Source organism: Arachis duranensis, chromosome 3 (genome assembly GCF_000817695.3).
Source record: "Arachis duranensis cultivar V14167 chromosome 3, aradu.V14167.gnm2.J7QH, whole genome shotgun sequence".
In the NCBI taxonomy this organism is placed as follows: domain Eukaryota; kingdom Viridiplantae; phylum Streptophyta; class Magnoliopsida; order Fabales; family Fabaceae; genus Arachis; species Arachis duranensis.
In genome coordinates, this window is record NC_029774.3 from 109,103,515 (window position 1) to 109,115,250 (window position 11,736).

The window sequence follows — 11,736 nt, forward strand, 5'->3', positions numbered from 1 at the left end:
AAAAGATTTGACTAGGAAAGTGAATTCGAAGTTGGTATATATATATATATATTGAAAGAGTTTGTGTATAGGAAGAAAATGAGAGATAGAAGAGAAAATGGAAAAGGATGCAGAGGAATGAAGGATCACAGAAGAAAAATATGTATTCTGTTATGACTTGTTATACAAGTTATTGAATGTCAAAACATATTAATCATTACTCAGCATTTCATACAATTCCTTTTACATACATCAGTAACATGGATGCTTTAGACCACACTAACTAACTTGTAACTGATTTGTTTGGCGTAATTACTTTGTTACCCTTATCAGATATGATTCACATTTCTAATTCAAACCCCCCACATAGACGACGTGCTACATGTTTTTCCCCATGCGTTTGAATCGTTCTTCACTAGTTAGACCTTCACGGAATAATGATGAACTTTAAGTGTAATACCCATGACATTATTTGAATGGGGAATGCTAGGAGGACAATGATTTTGTTGAACAATATGAACAACCACCAATTAAATTAAAACACATAACACCTCTAAATTAATCCTCTAAATTTTAATATTAAAATAACCACCCATACACTAATAAAATGAACATCCGATATATCTATTATTTACATTGTTTAATATTTTCATTGTTTACCTATACTTTTCCTATTTGAATATAATAATACAGCACATACATAAGGAGGGAGATTTCAAAAATCACACCATGCTCCCTTGTATGCTACACATAGAAAACAACAAAATTCAGCGAATCAATGCATGGCCGCACGGGAATTGGGGAGATAGACGAATATTATTTAATTATTTTTAAGAGAAAATATAAGTAAAACTCACTTTTTTATATTTATGTTAGACATTTAGTTCTATAGGCATCATAGCAATAATCAACTAATAAATACTTGAAAAGATGCATTACTGTAAACAATGAATTAGGGTTAATAAGTGGCAACTGGTGAGAATGACGAGAATCAGTTAATTATTTGCTCCAAGCTAAGGACAAGTAAGTTAGGTTTTTTTTTTTGGTCATGACAAGTTAGTTAAGCACGCCATCATATCATATATTCAGTTTCAGTTACGTTGCATGGACACTTGTTTAATTTGTAGAACAACGGTATATATGGTTTTTCCATGCGCACACTTTCATTTACAAAGTTTCAATTCGGTCTCTTAGATCTCTCACAATGTACTCCTTAAATGATAAGCATTGTTTATCATCACATAATTCTTCACAATTAGCAAGGACGTACACCGAATGAAAAGAATAAAAAATAATTAAATATTTATTAAAGAATTTAATTTTGATAAATAACATATATTTAATTATGTATATAATATAAGTAAATAAAAATAAGTATTTCCTATATTAACAACCTAAATAATCATCTCAAAGAATGAATGTGACTGAATAAAAAATTTATTTTATATTATATTTTAGATTCTTTATTAATTTTTTTTTGGAAAAAATTGTAGTTTTTGACATCTATAGAATATAGATTACCGGCAACAATAATAATTAATCTTTTTGCTGCTATTGTTTTTGTTCAGTTCTTGAACATCAAAATTTGTCATTAAACAATAATCTATTATCTGCATGTACCAAAAGTACTTGATAACCAAAAACCAAAAAACATAAAAAAAAGTACTTGATAACCCAACAAAAAATTACATGAAAGGCTCGAGTGATGGGAGACCTTTAATTCTTACCATGTAAGGACAATATTATTTCATGAGAAAAATGGACAATATTATTTATAGAAAAATACTTTAATACTATTTTTACGTAGATTTCTTTTATTTTTTATTTTTGATATTAAAAATAATTGATAAAAAAAGAAAAAAATTGTGAGGGAGAGAAAAAGAAAAGGAAGGCTAAGAGTTATTATAGGAAAGTTTTATTTCTATCCGTTAAAATTATAGCATATAACCACTATATAAACGTTTGTAGAATTTCAATTCAATCATCATCAACAATAACAACTACATTCGCATCTTCTTTTCATATTATTATTATTATTTTATTTTATTTCATTTTCTCTTTAGTAATTATATAGTGAGTGCATTATTGTGAGTAGTGTTCAATTTCATATTACTTTGTAGCTATTAGAAGTCAAAATTTCGCTACAGACTCAACAATTGGTATCAAGAGCCAACGTTATATTATTCATTATTTTAGTGGTAAAATTCAACTTTGAATATAATGACTTCTACTAGTGGTAATGTCAAAGTAGGCAAATATGAAATCAAGAAGTTCAACGGGAAAAATGATTTTTCCTATTGGAGGATGCAGATGAAAAATCTGCTTATATCACAAAAGTTACACAAGGCACTGGCAGGAAAAGAGAAGAAGCCAGAAGAAATGAAAAATGAGGATTGGGAAGAATTAGATCTTGAGGCACGGGCTGCAATAATCTTATGCCTTGATAGGGATGTTGCTTTCTTGGTGAACGAAGAAGCAACTGCAGCAGGCGTCTGGACAAAGTTAAAGAGTAACTTCATGACGAAGACTCTAACTAACAGGATCTACTTAAAATCCAAATTGTATACATGCAAGATGGAGGAAGGCACCTCAATCCAAGAATATATCAATAAGTTTGATAGGATTATATCAAACTTAAAGGATATAGATGTCAAGGTTGATGATGAAGATCAGGAACTCATATTGTTACTTTCATTACCAAAGTCCTATGAAAATCTGGTGCAGACATTGATGCTGGTGGGTGACACTCTGACCATGGATGAGACGAGGGCATCACTTTTAGCAGATGATCTACGTAAGGTTGCTACAAGTGTAATGTCATCTTCAAATGGAAGAGAGTATAATGATCAAGCACAAGGATTGTTCGCGGCTAGAGGAATGACTAATGAAAGAGGAAAAGGTAATAAGCATGGAAAGTCTAGGCCAAAATTTAGACCTCACGCGGAGAGAACATGCTTTAAATGTGGTGAGGTTGGACATTTCAAAGCAAATTGTCCAAATAAAAGGATAACTTTCAAGAAACAGAACAATGACAACCAAAAGAAAAGCAAGAAGCAAGCTACATCTCAAATGATGAGGAAGATTGTTACTTTGTGACAGAACAATCTTATGAAATCTTCGATAAGTGGATTCTTGATTCAGGAGCATCTCACTATATGTGCCCAAATAGAAAGTGGTTTACTACCTATCAAAGCATAAATGGTGGCACAGTTTTAATGGGCAATGATCATGCTTGTAAAACTATGGGGTTGGGTACTGTAAGAATCAAGATGCATGATGGTGTCGTAAGAACCTTAAAGGATGTGAGACATATTCCAGACTTGCGGAAAAATCTTATCTCCATAAGTTTGTTGGAGAAAAATGGTTGCAAAATAGTTGCGAAAAATGGGGTACTGAAAGTTGTTCGTGGTTCTTTGGTAGTGATGAAAGGAGTTTGTCACGGTAATCTTTATTCTCTTTTGGGGACAACAGTTATAGGTGAGTTAGCAGTTGGAATCGGTGGAAGTAGAGATCAAACAGATTGCACGAGAATATGACACATGCGGCTTGGACATATGTCAGAGAAAGGTCTATCATTGCTTTGTGGACAATGTTTGCTGAAGAATATAAAGAAACCACAAATGGAATTTTGTGAGCATTGCGTGTATGGAAAGGCACATAGGGTGAAGTTTTCTACAAGCAAGCACAAAAGCAGAGGGTTGTTAGACTACGTGCATACTGATGTTTGGGGCCCGACTAAAGTTACTTCCAAGGGTGGTTCCAGGTATTTTGTTACTTTTGTTGATGATTATTCCAGCTATGTTTGGATTTACTTCCTCAAACATAAGAATGAGGTATTCGACACTTTTAAGCGGTGGAGAGCAATGGTTGAAAATCGAACGGGTAGGAAGTTGAAAACTCTACGATTAGATAATGGCACAGAGTACACGGATGGAGCTTTCAAGGAGTTCTGTGATCGAGAAGGCATTGCAAGACACTGGACAGTTAGAGAAACACCACAACAGAATGGAGTTGCTGAATGACTAAATCGTACGCTACTTGAGAAGGCAAGGTGTATGTGCTCTAATTCCGGGTTAGGCAGAGAATGGTGGGCGGAGTCGGTTGCTACAGCTTGCTACATAGTGAACCGATCCCCACATTCTTCTCTAGATGGAGACACACCTTATAAGGTGTGGTCAGGTGAACATGTAGATTACGAGAAACTCAGAATCTTTGGATGCACAGCCTATTATCATGTCAAAGATAATAAGCTTGATGATAGAGTTAAGAAGGCAATTTTTTGGGATATCCAAGAGGGGTTCAAGGCTATCGTCTTTGGAGCATAAATGATTCTAAGTTTGTAATTAGCAGAGATGTTACCTTTGATGAACGATCTATGGTAGCTTTGTCTAAAGATAAGATGGCAGATGATGGTGATGTTGGAAAAACTTCAAATACCTAAGTGGTGGAGATAGAGTCTAAATACCAACAAATAGATTCTAGTAATATTCAGGTGGAGCATCCTAATGCTACTCGAGATGACGCAGATGATGAACTTGATCATGAGGAAATTTAGTGAGAAAATGCGCATGCATTACAACAGTAACAGCAGGATTCTTTGACATCTACTAGGCCAAAGAGGAATTATAAATTCGTTCAAAAGTTCGGGTAAGACAAGCCTCTGAGACATTATGGGCAGGTAAACTTGGTAGATTATGCACTCTCGGTGGAGGATGATGAGCCGGTCACCTTCAAACATGCTATCAAAGACAAAGATAGAGAGAGTTGGTTGGTCGCCATGGTGGAAGAAATGCAATCTCTTCATAAGAACAAGACATGGGAGGTGGTCCCGTTGCCCATGGGAAAGACTGCAATTGGTTGTAAATGGGTATATAAAAGAAAAGAAGATCCTACTAAGTCAGATGGTATAAGAGTCAAAGCTAGGTTAGTAGCGAAGGGATTTGCACAGAAAGAAGGTGTTGATTACAACGAGATATTTTCTCCTGTGGTGAAACACACTTCCATACGAGTGCTTTTAAGTCTTGTTGCTCATGGTGATCTTGAGTTGGAACAACTAGACGTGAAGACTGCGTTCTTGCACGGTGACTTAGAGGAAGAAATCTACATGTATCAACCTGAGGGTTTCAAGGTTGAGGGTAAAGAAAGTCATGTATGTCGCTTGAGAAAATCACTATATGGATTGAAACAATCTCCTCGGCAATGGTATAAGCGATTTGACTCCTTTATGTTGAAACAAGGTTTTTTCAGAAGTAATTATGATTGTTGTGTATACATTCGTACGCTTCCTGGAGGTGATTATATTTATCTTCTATTGTATGTGGATGACATGCTTATTGCCTCTAAGAGCAAGGTGGAGATAGATATGTTAAAGGTTCAACTTGGTAAAGAATTTGAAACAAAAGATTTGGGTGCTGCACGGAAAATATTAGGCATGAAAATTAAAAGAGAGAGATCAAGCCGAAAATTGTTCTTGAGCCAGAGCGGGTATATTGAGCGTGTTATTGAAAGATTTGAAATGAAAAATGCTAAATCGGTGGTAACGCCGTTGGCTCCACATTTTAGGCTCTCTGGTAAATAATCTCCCACAACAGCAGAAGATAAGTCTTACATGGAAAATGTACATTATGCTAGTGCAGTCGGTATCCTAATATATGCTATGGTATGTACACGCCCGGATATTTCACAGGCAGTAAGTGTTGTTAGCAGGTTCATGGCAAACCCGGGTAAGGCACACTGGGAAGCAGTCAAGTGGATATTAAGATACTTGAAGGGCACTATTGACACAGGTTTATGCTTTAGTGGAAAATCATGTCAAATCAGCGGCTTTGTTGATTCTGATTATGCTGGTGATCTAGATAGAAGACGTTCTACGACTGGTTATGTATATAAAATACATGATGCTCCGGTTAGTTGGCGATCGATGTTACAAGCTACAGTGGCACTATCTACTACAGAGGTTGAGTACATGGCAGTAGCAGAAGGGGTGAAAGAAGCACTGTGACTAAGGGGTCTTCTAGATGATTTAGGGCTGAAGCAAGATTGCGTGGATCTGAATTGTGATAGTCAAAGTGCAATTTATTTGGCTAAAAATCAGGTTCATCATGCTCGTACCAAGCATATTGATGTTAGATATCACTTCGTGCGTGATGTTATGGAGAAGGTGACATTTCTCTTGTAAAAGTACAGACGGATGAAAATTCCGCTGACATGTTGACTAAAGTGGTGTCAGGAAGCAAGTTCCAACACTGTTTGAAATTGCTCAATATTATTCCATGTTAGGCAGTCATTGTCAAATGATGCAACCGAATACGAATACCATTCTTTGATCATCCAAAATTTGCGTAGATTTCAAATTGTGAACGAGGTGGAGAATTGTGAGGGAGAGAGAAAGAAAAGGAAGGCTAAGAAAAGGAAGGCTAAGAGTTATTATAGGAAAGTTTTATTTCTATCCGTTGAAATTATAGCATATAACCACTATATAAACGTTTGTAGAATTTCAATTCAATCATCATCAACAATAACAACTACATTCACATCTTCTTTTCATATTATTACTAGTGTATGTTCTCGTAGCTTGTACGGGATAATACATAAAATTATATTAAAAAATTAAATAATATATATAATAATTATTATTATAAATATTTTATAAAGTTATAATTAAAATCAAACTCTCAAAATTTTTAATATTAAAATATTAAAAATAATTAGTATTTATCTTAATCAATTTGAGTTTGTTAAGTGATCATCTCACTCGTCCACTTAAACAACTATTAGGAGTTAGAATCTCGTCTTGTGTATATAGCAATTCATTGGTTATCGATAAACCCTTAATAAAAGGAGTCTCAATACGTGGTTAGACTTGGCAAGAGTTTTCGAATACGCAGGTACCCGACCTGTCCATACTCGAATGAAAGGGTAATAACTTGACTCGAGTCGGGGCAAATTTTGGTCAAGATAGGTATCGTCGGGCTTAGGGTGTACCCGCTCCAAATATATACATATAAACATTTTTTAGGAATTAGGATTTGCCCATCACACATGATTCATAGCTTCGGTCTATACTCTATAGCCATGCAAGATAAACTCAATCATCCTCACCCAAAATCTTCTTCTAATTAAATACAACTTAAATTATTAGTAATTTTTTTAAAATTGTTTAAGATATAAAAATATATTATCTATGTATTAATATACTGTAATTATTTTGGTTAAAAAATTTATTTATACTATAAAAATTATAATAAGTAGATTTGACAATTAAGTAAAATAATTGTTTAAAAATATATATAAAAAATAATATTTAATCATGTTAAAAATTAAAAAAAGGTCTTTATAAATATTTTTTTGTTATTTTAAATATTATATTATGCGTATGAAATTATATTTTTATTATTTTAAATATTATAATAATGATTGTGTGTATATTTCTAGTTCTTATCAATATGTATTAGATAGTTCTAATTTTAAATTTTGAATATATCTAAACCAATTTAGATTGATCAAGTGATCGACTTAGTCGTCAGCTTAAATAAGTATTGAGGGTTCGAATTCTGTCTCGTATGTATAATTTATAACCAGTAACATCATTCGTACACTAAACACACTCGATATCTGCATAAAATATAGTTGTCAATTAAAAATGGTTATGCGTAATGAGATTATTTTAAAACTGTACCATAAAAGAGCGAAATGCATTTTGGATCCTTGTAGCAGCAATATTATCAATCAACCTTGAAGGAACTGTTCTGTCCATTATCAAACCACCTTCATTAGGGATCATGCTACTTGACTCTTCATTACTGCTTTGCTTTCCATTCATGGATTCTTCGTTTATCCTTTCTTCGGTAGGGTTTACCTATATTCAAGGAAAACGCTTTTAAATGTATCTTCAATATTCAAATTACTTCATTTTCACTGGATTTTATTGACAATGGCTTGGAAATCAAGAGTTAAAAATTTTAATTGAAGGGAACTTGTAAAAATTCAATTCTCAGTTGTTATTTTTACTTAAGATATATATAGTAAATTTAACAGATTTAAGTGCAACTTGGTTAACTAATTATTCCGAAAAGTGCATAGATGCTATGTATACACAACTACCAAATCAGTTATTAGTATAAAATACATTTTAAAATAAATACATATTGAAAATAAACATCAGATGTATTTATATATAAATATATAAGAACTGATATTCTGTATACATATAGTATTTTTGGAGAAAATTATGGAGAAATCACCTTTTCTTCTTGGGATTTATCTTCTTTGGGTTTCTTTTTCTGTTTGAATAGTATCCAACAACCTTTCCTTGCACCCATTCCTGTTTATTAACAAGTAACCTGCACAGTAATATTCCATCCAACAACTTATAGTAAATTTCTTCATAGATCCATGCATTAGTGTGATGGATTATTTACTTATTTATAATTAACCTTATTCTTCCTTATCAGATGCATTAACCCTTTCCATAGTATTATGCAAATTATCAATATGTAAAAGCTTGAGAATTGAGGCTATCCAATAATATAATATTAGAAATAAAAATTATTAAAAATAAAAATACAAACAAAACGCATATTTTAAATGAGAAAAAACTATTTTGTCGAAATTCCATCATAATAGATGCCTTTTCTTATTAACACCATGGAATTTATATCCAAATTAAAATCAGCAATCTATGTTTATTTCTTTTGATGTTGCACCCAGAACTCTTCAAACAATTTACAGCATTAAATCACACAAGTAACAAAAAAAAATGAGTCCTATTCCCTTAGAACATGAAAATAATGCCATGCTAAAGTTTGTGGCACAAAAAATAATCATAATCATATTGAATGCCAAGGATAAAAGCTAAAGATATGAAATGGTTAAGGGGCACATACCAAGCAGAGAGAAGGAAAAAAAAAGCAAACAGAGGAGTTTTCTTGAAGAGGATGATGAATGGTGGGTAGTAAGAAATGATACATTGCAAGAGTAGACATAAATTGAGAGGAAAAGAGAGATAGATAGAATTGCTCAATAATGCAATGACAAGCCAACAACATTGAAGGAGATGTTTGATCTCTTGGAAGAGTAGAAGTCTAAACAAGAAATTAATAACAAGAGGAAAATAAGAGAAAAAGATGAGGTGAGGTGAGGAGGTATTAATTATATGATTATTTCCCAGCTGTGCTCTTTTGAAAATGAAATATCATCATCAAGGAAACATTGATTAAAATCTTGGAATTGGTCCTGGGAGACTTGCACTCGCGACCTTCCACCCATAAGACCAACTAGAGATGACAAAAAACCCACACTTGTGGATATCTGTTGGGATTTTTTGCAAAGTAGGCTAAGGGGACTTGTAAAATTTGTGTTTGAATTGTATTTGATTTGATATATTTAGTTAAATTGTATATGATTTTATTATAGTTGTATTAATGTTTTAAAATAAATTTAAAATTTTTATGAAAAAATAAACGAGACTGATAGGAATGGAATACAGATGGAAGACATTTTACTAAACAGAAATGAGACAAGAGCGGAAGGGATCCTCCACCTATAGAAATCCATTGTGATCCCTAAAACCAACGCTCTAACCAAATGAAGTACATAACCATCGAATATTAATAAGCATACATTGATTTAAGACTAAACATGTTTAGGTCTCATTCTCTTCTAAATTAGTAGCCATCAAATCATTTAGTATTATTTTGTTTGATAGTTGTTACAGCAAGATTTCGATCCCAAGAGAAAAGGAATTCTAATACGAATAGTAAATATAAAAACAACAACAAAATATACATAATGCGTATTTTTTATTAATTTTTTATTTTTACTAGTGTATGTTACCGTATCTTGTACGGGATAATACATAAAATTATATTAAAAATTTTATTAAAAATTAAATAATATATATAGTAATTATTATTATAAATATTTTATAAAGTTATAATTAAAATCAAACTCTCAAAATTTTTAATATTAAAATATTAAAAATAATTAGTATTTATCTTAATCAATTTGAGTTTGTTAAGTGATCATCTCACTCGTCCGCTTAAACAACTATTAGGAGTTAGAATCTCGCCTTGTGTATATAGCAATTCATTGGCTAGCGATAAACCCTTAATAAATAGAGTATCAATACGTGGTTAGACTTGGCAGGAGTTTTCGAATACGCAGGTACCCAACCCGTCCATACCCGAATGAAAAGGGTAATAACTTGACCAAAGTCGGGGCAGATTTTGCTCAAGACAGGGTATGGACGGGTTTAGAGTATACCCGCCCCGAATATATACATATAAACACTTTTTAGGAATTAGAATTTGTCTCACATCACACATGATTCATAGCTTCGGTCTATACTCTATAGCCATGCAAGATAAACTCAATCATCCTCACCCAAAATCTTCTTCTAATTAAATACAACTTAAATTATTAGTAATTTTTTTAAAATTGTTTAAGATATAAAAATATATTATCTATGTATTAATATACTGTAATTATTTTGGTTAAAAAATTTATTTATACTATAAAAATTATAATAAGTAGATTTGACAATTAAGTAAAATAATTGTTTAAAATATATATATAAAAAAATAATATTTAATCATATTAAAAATAAAAAAGGTCTTTATAAATATTTTTTGTTATTTTAAATATTATATTATGCATATGAAGTTATATTTTTATTATTTTAAATATTATAATAATAATTGTATGTATATTTCTAGTTCTTATTAATATGTATTAGATAGTTCTAATTTTAAATTTTGAATATATCTAAACCAATTTAGATTGATCAAGTGATCGACTTAGTCGTCAGCTTAAATAAGTATTGAGAGTTCGAATTCTGTCTCGTATGTATAGCAACTCGTTGCCGGCCAATTGTAGAATCTTAAATGGAATTCAAATTTATGACGGATTAGTCCTCAACTTTTGAATATCGTGGGAAGCAAAAAAAATATCTAGACCTAAATTTTATTATATTTTTGTCTCTATTACTAAATTTTTCTGGGTCCGTCACTGTTCACAACTTATGTCATCATCACTGCTCATCCCATTACCGTTGTTGTTGAGCACGTCGCCACTATTCTCATGCGAGTTTTTTTTTCTCTAGGTAAATTTTCCTCTCTCTCTCTCTCTCGTCTGTTAAGTTCTTCTATTCAAACATTGATATTTAAATTATAAAAAAAATGATTTTCATATTTTATAAAATATCATACTGGCGGTAATTGTAAATATGACGCTACTTAAAATTAAATAAAGTAACATAGATAAAACAAATAAAAAAATAACTTAATCTTGTATAAAATTTACCTATAAAATTTGGTACCAAAAAATGAATTTAATTTTAGTATATTAATAATATAAAATATTTTATATAATCATTCAATTCAATTAGATTTATCTATTTAGGTTATTATTGAAAATAAATTTAAGATACCAACATACAATTACTTTAAATTAAACAACAATTATCAATACTATATAAGAAATACACTATTCCACTAAGAATGATTGCCATAAGGAATAATTTTCCAATTTTCTATACTAATATTAGAAAGTTTATATAATACTATATAATAATATTATCATTATTAAACAATACTATATGATATCAAAACAAAAAAATCACCGTGCTAATATAATATTATCAATATTATATAAATCATATGCGTATATAATATTTAATTAACACATTAAGACATATATAATATTAGTAGTAAAATTAATTAAGTAATATATATTATAATAATTTATATTAATATTTAA

The 11,736-nt window shown here is 31.2% G+C and overlaps 1 long non-coding RNA gene across 1 annotated transcript; it reads right to left on the reverse strand.

The window, feature by feature from the left end:
- Positions 1-7,659: 7,659 nt before the first annotated feature.
- LOC107480112 (uncharacterized) lies at positions 7,660-8,967 on the reverse strand. The gene is made up of 3 exons (XR_001590389.3): positions 8,865-8,967; positions 8,223-8,321; positions 7,660-7,837 (listed from the first exon to the last, which is right to left on the reverse strand). It is a non-coding gene; the product is annotated as an uncharacterized LOC107480112 (long non-coding RNA).
- Positions 8,968-11,736: the final 2,769 nt, after the last annotated feature.